The sequence below is a fragment of the Stegodyphus dumicola genome, chromosome X2 (genome assembly GCF_044657685.1).
Source record: "Stegodyphus dumicola isolate Sdum_Otavi_A_Nest chromosome X2, ASM4465768v1".
Classification (NCBI taxonomy): Eukaryota; Metazoa; Arthropoda; class Arachnida; order Araneae; family Eresidae; genus Stegodyphus; species Stegodyphus dumicola.
The window spans coordinates 4207992-4225190 of NC_140781.1; the positions used below are offsets into that span (position 1 = coordinate 4207992).

Here is a 17199-nt window from a genome sequence, read left to right on the forward strand (position 1 = left end):
ACATTCCACATTATTTTTCGATGGAATAACATCATTTCAAAACCTCATTGTTGCGGAAATTTTGCTGTACGCTGAAAACATGCCAAAACTAACTTTGTAAATAAACAATGTACTGGTTACATCGCATCTTAACACATGCCTACACATACTCGTAACACTATAGATTTTATAATATGCACTGCATTGACCATGCATACACAAACGGGTTTTGCATGAATTACTAATATTTCTCTTAATTCGATTTCTCTGTGAGTCATTTTATGCTTGGATGCTAATCATGATGTAAGCGTTAAATGCGCTGAACAGTTCTTTGATGTTCTGAAATATTTCCCCTTTTGGTCCATTGTTTGAGCCTCTTTTTTTCATATTGTTATAATATTTTAGCGAAAAAGCATCGGAATATAACATTCTGCTCTTATTTACAGAGCAGCATTGCGGTACGGAAGGTTAAAGTCAGTTGGCAGTCCAGCGTTTGCTTAGAGCTTGGCTAAAGTCAGGAGAACGTGCAAATTCATTATATTACTCATTCTTTGCTCTATACAAACCAAATCCAAGCGACGCGAGAAACGTCCTTAATAGCAACCAATGTAATATATTTCAGGTATGGCATTAGAACGAAAGAAAACGTCTTGTTGACTCGTGAACTGAATAATTTGCTCTCTTAAAGCTAGCAATAGAATGAAGTAGGTGATGCATAAATGCACATAATTACTTTCTTTTCTCCAAACTAATCGGTTTAAATTCTCGGGCGATTAGACTGAGTAAGAATTTGGGGAAAGTACGTAGCAATAAAAGAAGCTATTATTGCGTTAACAGAAGTATACGCAATTTTTAGCAATATCAGCAATATCAGTTATTTGCATGGGTCTATGGGAGCACCTCATTTTTTCCATTTACATAAAAAAAAACCTGGAGCATATTTCGACATCTGAGTATATTACGACACAGACAAATTGTATTCCAAATATTGCTCAATGTGCATGTTCATTTTCTTAAAAAATCGAGTTCTTTATGAAGAAATTAATGTCACTGGTGCAGAGAATTAAATATCACAAGAACCTCCTTTCTAATGCCCTAGTGTATTACATTTTCTCAACCGAATTATGACATAAAATTGAATTGATGATAATACTTAACCAATCTAAGAAGTAAAAAAATTAAATATCCTTAGTTTAAAAAAATACACTTTAAAATTGGCAAAAATAACGCTTGACGGAAGCCAAAAAGCAAATCGAAGGGTATTTGATTTGAAAATATAACCTGTCACGTTCATTATCTAAAATCGTATAATCTATTGATAGAATAATTTTGGTAAGAAAAATGCGACAATTTTAAGTGTAGGAAAGAAAAATGTAAGTAACAAAAGAAATTTGTATTTTAATTACTGATAGAACATACAAAGGAGATTTGATATTATTTTGATAAAATAAAAGTCACTTTAGCTCTGCAACCTTTAAATGCTTTCAGTGAATAATGTGAACATGTTTCATAAGAATAAAATCAAGATTAGAAATATGTATGATATATACTACTTCCAAACCTTCAATGGCTATTTTGATGACTGTTGCTGTCTATCACAATGCAGGAAAGTAATATATTATAATGTAATTCAATTCTGCTGATATTTTAGCTCGAAAATGTATCAATTCATAAGGAGACATCTTTAAAAAATGTCACAACTTGTTTCAGAATACATTTTGAAGTATTCTGATTTGCAATTACTCTTTAATAAGACACATAACATAGTACTTTTTATATCTTAACAAGAAATTTTCATCCGCTAAAGATGCTTTTTAATTTAATTCTGACGACTTTTATTGCCAACAGAACACAGTATTTACACACAAAGTATAGAATTCTGAGAATTCTTCTCAGGTATAGACATACATAGATTTTCTGTGTCGACTATTTGCTTTTGCGTTTTTAATTAAGATTTAAAATGGAAGTCTTAAAAATAGGAGGAGGATTTCTCTTGAATATGACAATTAAACAGCTTTAATAGTATATTAAAAATATTTATTTTGTACTTCTAAATCCATTGACAAGACTTTCATAACATTAAAAAATACTGAAAGCTTTAAATTTCAAAGGTATTTGTATTATGAGCTGAATCTTGGAAAGTAAAAACTAAACTATGAAATACTGTAGACACTAAAGGATACTTCAGTAAGAATGATATAATTTTGAAACGAAATGGCAACCATGCTAAAAATATTAACACTGTCTCAAATTTTTAATTGTGTTTTAGTATTTTCTGACAAGTAATCATGGCTGAATATATGTTTCAAGAATGTTAATTTTGGGGAGCAAATTATCTTCTCTGATGAAACCCATTTCTGCTTAATTGGGTATGTTAAGAAGCAAAATTGTCGCTTTTGGGTATGAATATAATCCACAAAAAATGCACGAGAAGCCCTTGCATTATACTAAAAGATGTATGGTGTGGTTTGTGGCAGAGTGGCATCCTAGAACAATTTTATTTTTCAAAACGAGGGAAGGGATGCAGTTACAGTGACTGGTGAGCGATAATGATTGATGGTAACAATTTTTGTGGGGACAAATTTGGAGGATATTGATTTGAAGGATTTATGTGATTCCGACAAGACCCGCCACATATTCCATTGCTAATACCACCATAAACGTATTACAAAATAAGTCTGGTAAAAGGATAATTTCACTAAATGCAACTGTTAGTGGGCCTCCCAAAGCTCGTGAACCAATGGTCAATGCAACCATTGAGTCAATTTTAAATCAATGGTCTATGCAAACAAACCTTGAACCTTTGAAGCATTAAGAATAAACATCGAACGCTACATTCGTGACATCAGGTTCGAGTTATTGCGTATAGCCGACGAAAATAGTTCATCGAATTAGCTCGGGTGCACCAAGTCCAAGTGGACACTTAAATGATGCTTTATTCAAAGCAAAATGTTGCAACAAAAGCCGCGCAGTTGTAAAGTCGCTGAACACTGGTAGTTCGCTCAGATCCCGGTGAATGGGCTGGATACAGGAGCGCTTTCATGGTTTTCCCCATGTGTAACTTGTATACGAAACAATTTCCTTTGCACAGTCCTCTACGAAGGTATCCCTTTCCTTAGACAGTCTTTGAGTGCTTCGTTACAATCAAATAAACTAAAACAAAATGTCATAAACTGCGCTTCAAAGTAATATAAAAACTTTGGCTGTGCTGTAAAGTGATTAGGATTTTTTATGCTGGAGTTGTGCAAAATATACAAAGTTTGCGGAGAGGAGGGAGAAAATACCTTATAGTACTTGAACTAAATTTTATTTTATTTTATTTTAGAATCAATTCATGGTAGGGATTACTTCAATATTCCAATAATTATTTTTAACTTCCCTTTATAAATTTTCATTTCGTACCTACAACTCAATGCCAGAATGAGTTTTCAGTATCGCGTTTTATGCAAATGAAATAAAACCAATACTTAATGGGAAGTTCAGTCACTTCCGTAGAAGAGTTCAGAAGTTCTCAGTATAGCGTAATTTGCCTTCGGGACCACGTCGTTGTTTTAAGCCTATCTTACGACGTTTGGCCGTAGTCTTACGTACCTGTTAGTATTCCCTGGAGAGGTTTAACTACGGGCCAACTCGGCTAGTTGTTTATATACAGCTTAGGCTAAATTTTAGTTAGTAAGAAATAGTTTAGTTTCTTATTTCCTATCTTAAGTTAAAGCCCAAGTGGAGGCTATCCTGTAAGCCCGAGAATGTTCAGTTTGTCAAATATTTCGTTGAGTAAATAAAAGGGTATTTTAACCCTTCTTTGGACTTGTCTTTATAGTTGCAAGAAGACCAGCGAATAGTCGCTAGACTTCCACAAGGTTCTAGTACTCAAGGACACTTAAATTAACTAGAACTTTATATCATTCTTATGGGAAGAATCTGTATATAAATTAATAGAATAGTTTACAAAATGTAACTGAATATTTAATCAGCAAACAAAATTACTGATAATGCGGTAGGCAAACGCGCTGAAAGTTTTACAGCATAAAAATAACTTCCTGAGCAGATCATATTCAATGTAATCAAATTTAAACGTTCATGGTACTTATCAATGTTTCCAAATAAAATAATAGAATTTGATGAATTGATTATGAGTAGAGAAATGTGCAGATCAATTTTAGAAAATCTTCCAATAATATATACAGAACCTAATCATTTACAGCCATAAATGTCAAGAAACTCCTTTCAATAAAAGTTAGAAGTAGCTACTGATACAAGAAAGAAATACTATTATAAATGCCGGAATATTGGAAAATTAAATAATATAATGTATAATTATAACAATAAATTCCTTTCCTTATCAAATAAGCAGTTATGCATATAAGGTATTTCTCCCACCTTCTTAGCGTGTCTTCGCGGTGTAGTGGTCTGCATGCTGGGCGCCTATTCCAGAGGTCCGTGATTCAATTTCCGGCGAAGACGTTGCTCCTCTTCCATCACTCCTACTTCCAAAAGATACCTAATGTCTCTACAGTGGCGTCCGAACTAAAAGGGTGCTGGATGATGATTCTACACACCCAGGATTTGGCGATTGGGTCCCCCAAAAACCCCAGTCTCCCTTTAAAAGGGGGAGTACATAAGTTATTTCTCCCATCTTCTTAGCATGCCGTCGTAGCGTGGTGGTCTGCACGCTGGAGGCGTATTCCAAAGGTCCGTGATTCGATTCCCTGCGAAGACGTTGCTCTTTTTTCAAGTCTCTTCCTTCCAAATAACCTAATAGCTCTACTCGCATAAAGAACGTTTTCTCTTCAAACACAAACAAATTGAAGTACATTTTCTACAAATCAAAATTACCAGTGATAAAGTTCCTGTTATGATAGAAAAATGTTACATCTTCACTTCTCTGTCCTACCGTTTTGTTTGAAAATAAGTAAAAAATTATTACGAACACATTACATATTTTTTCCTTCAACTGACTACACAGTCTAATTTCGAAATTCTTCTCCTCCCAACCCGAGTGATTAAGATACGATTCGATCCGGGTTCGAACCCAGACAAACGACAAGCTACATGGGTATGTTTCGGGGTTTTACCTATGTGTAACGTGAATAAGAGCCAGTTTCTCTTATAAAGTTTTTCACAAAGGCATCCCTACCCTTAGGCAGATAGCCCTAGCGTGCTTTGCCATTATAAGCTAAACCAAACTATACTTAAGAGTAAGCAGATAGCCCTCTTGTGCTTTGCCTCATTCAAATAACCTAGCCTCCTCTCATCCCACAAAAAGGAACGATAAAGGGGCTTTTTGGTTGCTATGTACTGTACTTTTTAATGAGGGCACGCTCATAACACGATGCAACCTTCCAAGTAACATTATTTACCATAGCACTTTACTCCAAACTTTCCATTTCATTTCTGTTTCCAATACTTTCATGCCAAAACTTTACAGATTAAGTCCGTATGCAATTAATAACATTAAACATGTATCTTTTTATTATCATATATTTCCTGCAAATTTGAAGTACTTTAATACATACTTAACTCAACATTCCTCGCCCAGTAGAAGCCAAAAAAGGAAGTCTGTCACAAATCGTTGTCTTTACTTCAATCAACATTTGTTTTAAATAGAGTAGGTTATGCATTAGAGCCCTCATACTGAGACAAATTGGCACGGAATACAAAATACTGATAACACGCCAATTTAGTGATATATTGCGAAAAGCAAAAATGGTAACCTTTATTTAACAACAATGTTCCTGTCGAACACAAAATGCAAAAGAGCTCCTTTCTGCCTAACAGTTTAAATATTAATAGCTCCATCGATTGACAAAAACTCGACGAAAATGAGGCTCTCAGATTTCAAGGTATATTGATTTATTTATACTTAGTAACATATTTTTTCAACCATTTTAGTTTCAGGGTTTAAATGGTTATAAGTAAACATAATTATGGTTTTCACAGGTATATTGTAAATTGCATTTTTTTAAGAAATCTTCTGAACCGAAATTGGTAGTGTTTTCTAAACTTATAAGCTACTTTCAATCATTTTAACAAAATTACTGATTTGGATTCAGAGAGTTTTCAGAGACGTCAGGTATATTTTTTGGAAGCAGACATATACAACAGGGGTATGCATAATATGTAAAGTTATTAGATTGCTATTATTTATGTGTTCAGATTCAAGGTAACATTGCATTTAGTACGCATGTGCGCACGTAATTGGTCTCAGGCATATAGGTGTTTATTTATTGTGTATTTAAGAGGCATTTGTGAATTTATGTATATATGTGTGTATATATGTGTTTTAATTAGGTCGATTTGTACGAAAGAACATGTCGCAAATGTATGCAAATATTTATGCATTCAGTTTCCAGGTTACGTAGTATTTAGCACTCATGTGCTCACGTTGTACGGATCTTAAGTTTTACTAACGTTTATTTTATTTTAAATCTTTACTATCACTTCTTATTTTCTACTTCCGGCCAGAATTAAAAGCGTTAACTTATTTATGCAAAATTTGTCTGGCGAACGCCAAGTACTTAAGTTGTGGCTTTTTGCCAAGCGAGAGAGAGGAAGGAGTTAGTCGAAGCAGGCCGCTTACCTTAGAAGTTTTACTCAGTTGCTGGTTGCCTTCCAGGCCAGAGGTTTAATCCTCGTGATAATTTTTAAACGTATTGTAGTGTTAACAGTTCTCTGTACTACATACGGCTTCCTGTTAATATAAGGTCAATCTTCCACGTTTATTATTTCAAAGTTAGAGTTTAGTTATATTTTTATATTCTTACGTTTAGACCACAAGTAGTGGGTCTTTGTATTCCGAAGTACGGAAATTATTGTAAAGAGAGAAAAATAAAGGGTTTTGTATACCCTTCTTGTGTACCCTGTCTACTTCCCACAGTTATTGAATATAGCTTTAGTAAGCTCTCTGTTCCGAGTCAGGTCCTTGCATGTTCCCAAAGAAAGTAAGACGGAACATTGAACCTGATAACGTAACTAGTTCTCAGGCTTTTATGTATTTAGGGATTTATTTATTATGTCTTTAAGTGTATTTATGTGTGTATTTATGTGCGTATTTATGTGGTTAATTAGGTCGGTGTGTACGAATGAACATGTTACAAAAGTATGCTAAAATTAATGTATTCAGTATCCAGGTAACGTTGTACTCAGTACTCAAATGCACACGCAATAAGTTATCAGGTATTCATGCATTTAAGTTTTTTTTAAATATTATTATTATTATGCATTTGAGTGGCACTTATGCACAATGATATCAAACGAATGTATTACTGCCTCTGTTCGGCCATGTAAACTTTTATTGGAGTTCAATATACGCTGGGCCCGGACACTTTGGACGGGAGTCCACCCCGTTGGCATTTGGTCGTCATGACTGCTGACGGTACGGTCCGGGCGTTGGTACAGGGCGTCCTGTGCGAGGCTCGCGTATGGCCCCTCAAGCCGAAGTCTAGATAAGGGAGGACGTGGCGCTATACCATTTGACCATCATGGTAGAGGGATGGTGCCCACGCCCTCCGTCACTTATCACTTATCACTTTTTAAAAGTAGCATGTTCGTTCTGTGAAACGACCTAGATAATGAAAGATCAAATAAAACTTTTAATAGTTTGTAAGTACGTCTTACATAAAACGTACAAAAAATTTCAGCACTTTGTTTAAATGCTATACTTTTAACATTATGTATAATGCTTAAAACTGAATTAAAGCGTATCCCGGAAATCCTGGAATATAACGGTAAAAGTTGCTAGATTCGAGTTTAACAGTATCTTCATACTAATAATCAAAGCTGTGAAATCTGAACAAGAGAATTAAATGTGAAGTTACTTAAAAACTATATTTGAAGATAAAGAGGTAAAGAAAAGTGATAAAAAATTAATGAACATAAAGTAAATGGCTGCCTTCTTCAATGATTGATATGTTAGAACTGAAGCAGAATTCCTGATCGCAAAAATGTCTCATGAACTCCTCAAAATTCAGCCTGCAATACATGTAGAATCACAGCAGCAAAGCTTGAAATTTGGTTAGAAAGTAAGATTTCATAATAAATGTTATAAATTTCAAACCCGAGCTAAATATGGGTGACCCTTTTACCACAAGATTTTCTTCCGTTGCAAATGATAACTGGTGCATTAACTGGTGGTATACAGGCATTCTAATGCTTGCCTAGCTGAGAAATATACAAAAGGCTGGTAGGAGATTGGGTTTACAAAATGGCTAGGTTTTGCAACAGGAAGACAGCCATTTCCACAATCAAAAATATTTAAGAAAATCTTCCGGCGTAGAGTACTAGTAAAACGTCCATGATTTTCAAGATCCTCGATTTTAGTATGATATTTCTTAGTCCATCTGGCTCAAGAACTATAAAACTATAACTTTTTTTATGAGAGAAAGTTTGTTTATCTATAATATGGGGTTTCCTATATGGAGGGTTCTAATGAAAGTATTATGAAATGCTTTTCGTAACTGATCCACTGTATCTCCTTGGGTATGTTCTTCGACAGTATACAATCTAAACAAGTGGGCATAATTTATTTATTAGGCATTTGATTTTAGGAGTCTTGTTACATGCTTCAGATTGTGCCGGGCGTACCTATATAGATGGGTAATACTGCTTAGAACTATTTCTTTCACTCCCACTACTTGCTCTTTTCTAACGCTCTTTCTGCTCGGATCAGCATTCTTAATTATTCAAGACTCACTTTTAGCTTTCAGTATGATCCCTTGAATCTCATTTTATTTTGTTGTTAATGTTGGAGAATAGCCGGTTATATTCAGTCACTTAGATCGCTAGTTTCATTACAATTTACGTTTAACTGCTCTGCCAGCACTCTGCAATCATTATGAGTGGGAAGTCAGCCAAATCCCTGCAATCATTATGAGTGGGAAGTAAACTACAAAATAGTAGTAAACTAAAGCTACGTACTCAACGTTTATGTATTTTTAATTAAGTATGAAATTTTCTGGACTTCAGATACTAAAATGCTTCTACTACTTCACAATCATATTTCCTCTATATATATTGTACTTAAATTCTTATTAACTCTAATGTTTCTGCTTCCCATTCATCAACATATTCACTTCATCCTCCTCTTTCTGGGAAATGTTCATGTTCTCACGTTTATTAATTACCGCTTTACACCATACAGTAATAATACACCTAGTCAGTACTGATTTTCTTTATAGATTCTGCATCTGTGAACTATATTCCCAATCCTCTTCTTTATTTTTATCTAATAAGTTTTGCATCCCATAATTTTCGTGTTCTTATCCACATTCGGTTAAGGCGGTTTTATTTAAACAATGGCCTCGAAAGCTATAAACCTCTTTCATCAGTCAGTCGCGTTAGGTAATAAATCTTCTTTGACATAATTGAAATCTATTATCCCTAGCGGATAGTTTTCATCTTTCCTTCCGAGTAATTAATGGGGAATATATCCCTATGATTAATTCCCGGTCAAACCTTAAGAGTTAAGCAATTGGGTGAATGAGAACTTAACATATTGACGGAAATAATATGATATTCCGATCAGTAAACTATGCTTAAACATTTATCATTTATGAGATTTACAGATGCATTTTACACTGCATAAATGTTAACTGTATGTTATTTGTGCTATTTGATATAAGTTTGCAGTACAAAATGAAGTTTTCAGGTTTTCCAAGGCATTAATATTGCATCATTCACTTTTCGACACGTAAAAAATTAGCAAAATTTCTTTTAGAATTTTAATAAAAAAATTTACTCACTAGGCTCTTGAAAAGAATAAAAGCCATTCTTACCAGTTGTACTTCTGTCATAGTAACCAGTATACCCAGTTAGAAATTGGAAAATATCGTGTTTATTTCTCGGCAAAGGCATTGTTAATTTTTCGAAATCCTGCTTTGCACTTGCTGACCCCTACACCATAAAGAGAAACGGGAGAGATACTTTTAATTCCTTCTATTTCCCCATTCAGAAGGCGTTTAGGAGGAGAAAACAGAAACAGTTAGCCAAATCAAGATGATGAAGAACTATCAACCAACAGATTTTTAATTTGGATTACCCTTTAAGGGTCATCATATTTTTCGGAGATGAAATTTTAGAAAAATTAACAGTATTCTCCGCCAGAATCGAATTTGAGACTTTTCATTTGCTGGTTACATGTGTTTAGCTGTACCCACAAACACCTAAGAAATACCTTTAAATACTTGTTAAGTTTGATATTGTAGCTAGCAATAACTGAATATAGAAAATCAAAATTTACAAAAAGGGGTCAGAGCTTCTATTATATAGCAATAAGCTTCATGTTAGTGGAAATAATAAAGCATATTTTCTTAACCATAATTCATTATCAATTAATTTCCCCTTAAACATAACTCTAAAGTTGTAAGAATAATGTCTCGTATCTGTGTAACTATATGGACATTAAAGCACATATTAAGACATCAACGTTCCTCAACCTAGTATGATCTTTCATGCATACGGAAAGTTTTGTTACCTAATACTTTTACCGAATACTTTCAATGTTGAGCAGAGAAGATTAAATATGAAAGTCTTTTCATCTACAGTCTTTACGGCAGAAAAGGCATAAGGTAGTTTTAAAGTTCAGAGTTCCAGAGTAATATTTGGAAAATTCAATATATCTGCACATTGAAGTATAACGTATTTCTCCTGCCTTCGTGGTGTGGTGGTCTGCACGCTGGGCGCGTATTCCAGAGATCCGCGGTTCGATTCCCGGCGAAGGCATTGATAATTTTTCATCTTGCCAGATTCCAAAACTACCTAATAGCTCTACAGAAGAATTTTCTGGAGGAAGGAAGTTAGGATTCCCAATAGCATAAATAATAAATCCAGTAAAATAATGCAGGTATTCAGTTTCTTGATATTTTGTTTGAATCGAAGTCGAGGCTGAAAACAGTTTACTAAAGAATGTATACGAGTATATATATTACTTCACGTTTCTCCCTAACCCGACGGCTTAAAATTCCATCAGTCAATAAAACAGTTTTCATATGCAAAGAAAAATCAAAAATTATAATTTATCTGAATACATAGTTTAGGAATATATAGGAGGAATGTTTTTAAATTCTTACGTTTACTCCCCACGTAAAGTGCACCTGAGTTTAAGATACCCTCTCAACAGTGCAAGTTGAAGACCCACCAATTTTATTTCAGAAGCTACTATACAGACATTAATATTTTGGATTTCTCGCTGCTTCCAGTATGCCTGCGTGGTATAACGATAGCACACTCGACGTGAATTTGAGAGGTTCAGGTTCGAGTTCCGACGAGGGCATTGCTCATTTTCTACGTCTACCGTATCAGAAAAACCTAATGTCTCTACAGATTTTCTTAGAATATTCCTATGTACCCTCGCAAAGAACTTAATTAGGTTTCTCAGATTGCCTAACTGCCATGTTGAACATTGCACAGCCACAGTTAGCCGGCGAAATATCTTTAAGTTTCTACAGTGTTAGAGGAAGACAGATTAAAAAATTTATTTCAAAACATTTTTTTTAAGTACTGAACTTAGACTTATGTAGCAGACCCTAAAAGTTCCTTAAAATGCATAAAGCTCTCAGCAAGTTCATGACTAGATCTGGAAAATTAAAAAAAGGCTAATTAATGTTTCAAACAATATTTCTTTACCTGACACCTTGCTATTCACTGAATAGGATTTTGCTCTTTATTTTCCTATCTAAGCAGCTGTGATCCAATTTATTCTGTTTAAAATCAAATAATAGTTGTTTCAAAAACTTTAATTTCATAAGTACTTTCATGTAAAAGATTAAAATAAGAATTCATTTGAATGCAGAATAAAAAAGGAAATTTAAAACTAAATGAAACATTAATAGACATAATACTATCGATAACACTTCCATAATTCCATTTATCTATAAGAAGATGTGCATCGAGATTATTCTCAAATATTTACTAAGTCGTCAAGATGTATGAATTATTTCTTGTTCAATACCTGATAACAATATAATGACATTATATCAAACAGGAACTCGGCTTGAGAACACTGTGTTTGGGGCGAACATTCTGCCACAATTTATCGGGATAATGCTATTCCCTTTTCTGGCTCCTGTAGAGATGATACGAAAATATACGTATGTAATTGGGTGGAAAACTCGTTATATACATTACCTTAAAATATGCGTATATTTTCGGAGTCTTGCTCGCTGGGGAGTAGCTATAAAAGAAACCAAGTCACATGACATTTTCCATACATGTTGATTGAGGAAATGTAATCGATGAGTTAGTTTGGAGGGACTCGTCTTTAAAATCTCTGTTCTCCTTGAACTAGAAACTAGGATTCTCAACCTGGGAGTAATGCTGAAACGCACAGACGATCTTTACTTCTTCTCTAATTCTTTAAGTTTACTCATCGGAAGGCTGTTGCGATGGTATTAAAATAAAGATAAAAAATAGATGATTGATAAGTTCATAATAATTTTTATAATGATATTATTGATAATGTTTTTATAATGATCATTGATAGTAAATGTAATTATTATCAGTGGAATACTTTCTTACGAGATCAGTTCAGATTTCAAAAGGTGGCAAATTTTAATGAAACGAAGGCTAAAAATAGCATGATTTTGCTAGAAAAGGAGGTATTTGCATATTTTGTTGTAGAGACATTAGGCATTTTTTGGAAGCAGGGGTGATGAAAAATGAGCAACGCCTTCCTCAGGAATCGAACCACGGACCTCTGGAAAACGCATCCAGCATGAAGACCACTACACTACGAAGGCATGCTAAGAAGGCGGGAGAAATACTTTACAAGGTGATACATCCATCGCTAGAAAAATGCAATGAGCTCTATCAGTCATCTCAATAATAAAATCAAATTTGTGCAATTAATTTACTCTGTGCTTCCACAGTTTTTGATGTGCAAGATTTTCAGTTTATTTTACCATAATCTGAAGTTAGATTTAACAAAGTTTCATTTCGGTAACATAAAAAAAAACCATACCTTTATTTAGCCATTGTAAACTTTATCTTTACTATCGAAAATTTAATAAAGACACCCCTGAAATTTAAAGTATTTTAGAAAAGACTTTAATGAGGCAGATATAAGGATATGTGAAAAAGATATAGTTTATAACTGAAAAAGGGAAGTACAAGATACTCTACGATATAATATAAAATTTATAATTATAAAAGAGTTGGGTTAAAGCTTATAACTGAAAAAACGGAAAATTTCTTGAACGGAGGTTTACTATATTTTAATTTTCAAATTTACCATCTAAAGTTCGTTTTGAATATTTAAAAACTACTCAGCCATAAAATAGAAGCCCGACTAGAAAATTTTAAACCAGTGCAACAATAAAATTAGTTTTATAATATAAGAAAATTGATATGAATGTAACATGAAATCAGCAAAATTCTAGTGGGGAATTACTGAAGACTTTGATTCCAAATCTATGTTAAGATTTAAAAAGAGAAAAGGCAGAGTTTGTTTCTTTAGAAATGAAACTGGAACTGAAACGAAACTGAAACTTTCATAGATCATAGAAAAGTTCATCATAGGATAGATCTTTCATAATATCTTTATTAGGAAAGATCGGTTTTTATCTCCTTTTAAAGCAAAAATACGATTTTATCTCCTCTTAAAGCAAAAATACGATTTTATCTCTTCTTAAGGTGTTAAAAGGTATGCGTTTACGGAAGATAACGAAAAGACATATGATGCTTAAAATAATTTCGAAATAAAGTTCCTAGCTTGATCTAAATTTTAATAAGAATTTATTAGCCTGAGATTTTAAGTTTCAAAATTTTCCTATAATCATTACGGGTTTGTTAAATAATTATAAAGTTACTCTCAAAGACTAGAAAATTCCTCCACAAATAACCAGCGATTTGACTTGTGTTTAGGGCTTACCAGTACAGATCAAACTGTAGCAGCAAAACAACATTTACAGTCATTTTGAAACGGTGGGCAGGAAAAGTGAAAATTTTATTTTCAAAGTAAAAAATAACTTCTTGTCTCATTAATCTGGGTCTGAAAAATTTTGCATATATCATTAGTTTTACGTTCTCTTCTGAGACAGGAAATCCTCGTTATCTTGGAAACTAAGGCACTTCATATTAGGGATAATTTATACGGAAACTGACTGTAATATTTCTCATTCATTCTTTTGCATTATTCTAAAAGGCTGAAATTTACTATTTGAAACTGTGAACTATTATTTGAAACTGTGAACTATTATTTGAAACTGTGAACTATTATTTGAAACTGTGAACTACTATTTGAAAATGTGAACTGTGAATTATGCTATTTAAATCAAGTAACTAAGCATACTTTATGAATTTTTGCGTTTGATGTTAGGATATAACTAACCCTCTAAACTGAATCAAATTCAGGACTTTTATTGCGGTTATATTCCTACCGTAATATTCCTCTCATTTTAGTGAAATCATGGTTTATGTATTGAAAAATTGCGTAGATGGTGAGCGTAATTAGCACTCTGGAGAAGGTTAATAACCTCTCTAATAAACTAGCAAATTGCTGTTATACAGATCATGAATATTATCTGAATTACATACATAACTAAATCAGCCTCTGTTGACTGATCAAACGGATGTAAAACTGACATAAAAATAAATTTCTGGTTTTAGCAATAAAGTCCTAAATAGTGGAAAAACAAACGCAGAAATTATCACAAACAAACAGTTGCTTGTTTCCCTCTTTATTTTGGATTTAAAGAGGTTTAATAAAGTGAAAATTAATTAGAAAGCTGGTTTGGCAAATAATAACTAAGATAACACGAAATAAACCCATTTCTAATACGGAACTGTATAAATAATTTCATTCAAAAGCTGCGTTAAGATGTAAAAATAAATCAAAACAGGCAAAAGGAACAAAAAACGAAACAGGCACAATATTAATCAGTGTGTTATAAAATTAAACAATTTGCAGTAAAAATAAAGAAAAGGGGAGAGAACTTTCTAAAGTACTTCAGATCTTTGTTCTTCGAATGCAAAGAAAGAAGTGTAAAAATTCATCACACACACACACACACACATATATATATATATATATCTGTGTGTATGTGTGTGTGCGAATGTATAAATATATATGAATCATGTTAAAGTAGAAGAAATGTAAATTCGGCCTTGCCTACTTGAGCATGAAATTTACAATACACATGTGTACACACAGTTTTAAAAAAATGGCCCAATATTAAACTATTCAAATTTGAGAGTTTTGTACCATTCGCATCAAAATCATAAATTTAATTACAAGCCATGTCCTACCCTTTACTGCATTCTAAATTAGAGCCTTTTTCAACAGATCAGCAACAAGATGTGTGAATTTAAATGAAAACATTTATTACGATAAAGCTTTTTTAAATGTAAGAAACGAATTAACCTTTAGACAAAAGTTCTCTAAATTCTATAATCGTCATTCAGGAACTTATCTAAACTAAAATAGCTTTATCTCAGTTTTTCAAAATGTATATTAGGCCTCTCCTTATGAAATGCAGATACAATCTGTGACTACATAAGCTTTTAGATATCATTAGTTATTTAAATTTATATAAGTAAAAACTCTATGAAACATGTTTTATGTCAAACCTATATATTACCTGTGTTTAAGAGAAATTCAGTTGTTGTAATTATAATTTATTTCGACCAAGATTACAAGATAAATGTCTAAGAGCATTTTTTATGTTAATAATTCAAAATATTTATTGAACTTCTGGCGATATTATGTAATATAATTCATATAAATTAATGGAAATCTCAAATAATCATACTCAATATATATAAATATTTTAGTGAAACAAGCATTCTTATCTAAATTAAGTTACGTAGTCTTCCTTTATTTATTCTTATTGGATTTACAAATTTACATTTAACAGCATTTTGATATATTGAAATATTAAACAGAAAGAAAAAGTACTTTTATGGGAAGCAGAACATTTATCATAATATTATTTCACGACTAATTAGATACCACTTAGAAATTCAAAAATAATCATCTAATTTATGCAATCGCTGCCAAGCATGCTACCAGCTATGTTTCTACCACTGATAAATATCCAATTCAGAGACAGAAAAAATATTTAGAAACAATCAGTTTATCATTCAATAGAAGTAAACTGAGTTTAATGAGAAACTATAGAAGAATAGTTTTTAACTGACCTGCTACAAAAGCATTCCATAATGATTAAATCCTACAAAGCACACAACATGGAGGGTAAATTTTCCGGCACATTTCCCTCCCCGATGTGAACTGAAAGGGAAGCTTTGACTGTTTGCCCTTCCTGCAAGGCAGCTCTGTGCTCTCAGGATTGAGGGTTAGAGACTTGTCGCCAAATGAAGATCGCTCTTCTTAGAGAGGTCGCCAAATATCTGAAAATCGATGCGCAATACAAGTGACGATTCCGCGTGTTATATTTTTGTTGTGGATAAGATAGTACCAAGAGACAGTTGTCACCAGTTGTGTATAGGTCAACTTTAAACACAGTCATGCTTACACTTCTAAGATCACTCAACTGAATTTTAACTTTAACCTTGGGCATATGCAAATTAAAGTCAAACGAAAACATCAGTCTTTTAGAATTATATATTTAGATTAAACCTTCCTTGTTTTCTGAAGTATTATTCTTTGTTATACTTATTTTTATAAATGTTATTTATAAATATTATTGAGAAAGGATTATTCAGAAAAGATTACCTAGATCAGATATTGATCTTTTCATTGACATTAGGCACTGAAAATGAAAAAAAGAATTATCAACTTCGGATTTTAATATTCAGATATTCAAGGTCACTACAGCCGCGTCACGCACTTTGATGATGAGATTGACTGAATGTTTTAGTTTGTTTGATGTTTACAACAGAATATTTAACTAAATTTATTTTTAAGAGAGTGCTTAAGAAAGGTTTTAAGGGAGTGCGCTTTTTAAGAGATACTATATAGAACTATGAATATCACCGCAAAAAAAAAAAAAAATGGTTTCAAACTCAAAAATATACTTTGCAGTTTATGTTCAAGACTTTCTTTTGTAGCTATGTACATTCACCCTGCGGTTATTAAATTTTATTATGAATACTATCTCTTTATTTATTTAAATACGATACAAATGTGTTTAACTCGCTGTTTCTCAATAGAAACATATACCGAATGTTAGTTGATCAAAAAAGACACTAACCATTTCTAAATACTTTTTAGGAGCAGAATATTTTGAAGAGCTTGAAGCACAGTTTTGTTTGTGTTTGCTCTTTTCT

At 32.8% G+C, this 17199-nt stretch overlaps 1 protein-coding gene across 1 annotated transcript in view; it reads right to left on the reverse strand.

Annotated features, from left to right (window-relative positions):
• LOC118190618 (uncharacterized) overlaps positions 1–16245 on the reverse strand; it is a 106547-nt gene extending 90302 nt beyond the window's left edge. Inside the window, exon 1 of the mRNA XM_035361370.2 lies at positions 16111–16245. The gene's annotated coding sequence lies outside the window, so the exon portion shown is untranslated. The remainder of the gene's footprint in view (positions 1–16110) is intronic.
• Positions 16246–17199: the final 954 nt, after the last annotated feature.